This window comes from Pediculus humanus, genomic scaffold, assembly GCF_000006295.1.
Source record: "Pediculus humanus corporis 1103172107597 genomic scaffold, whole genome shotgun sequence".
Taxonomy (NCBI): domain Eukaryota; kingdom Metazoa; phylum Arthropoda; class Insecta; order Psocodea; family Pediculidae; genus Pediculus; species Pediculus humanus.
In genome coordinates, this window is record NW_002987211.1 from 7,270 (window position 1) to 7,932 (window position 663).

Here is a 663-nt window from a genome sequence, read left to right on the forward strand (position 1 = left end):
CCGAAGGATGTTAAAAAAGTATCGTCCTGTATTTATTTACGATGATGATGATGATGATGATGATGGCGGCGTCGGTGACGATGAATTTTTTTTTTTTTTTTTTTTTTTAAATATGGCAACAAAATAAATTTTATCACGTGATTGTTGTTAAAAAAAAAAAAAAAAAAAAAAGATTTAATAATAAAATTTTAATTTTAGAGGGTTGGTAATTATGATTAATACCGAATTATATCATCTTTTTTTTTTTTAATATCCTAAAATTTTTATAATATTCATCTGCAAAGAGGTATTTGTTAAAAGGTTTTGTGTTGTATTAGGCGAACATAAATTTTTTTTTGTGCGGCAAAACGTCGTTACATGTTTACCGAAATTTCAAAGTATTTTTTTTTACGGATACTTTCTAACAAGTTATAAATTTTGAAAGAAATTTTTTTTTTAAATTTTATTCTTATTAAAAAAAAAAAAAAAAAAAAATTTTTTAATTATGCATCGTTTAAACTTTCCCTACCTTAAAACCTCAATTTTTTTTAATTTTAATAAGGTTAAATTATGTTTGTGTTACAAAAAAAAAAAAAAAATTTAATTTGTCGTCATATTGAAATTTAATTAATAAAAATTTTTTTAAAAATTGAATTAATTATTATTATTTTCTTTATTTTTTAA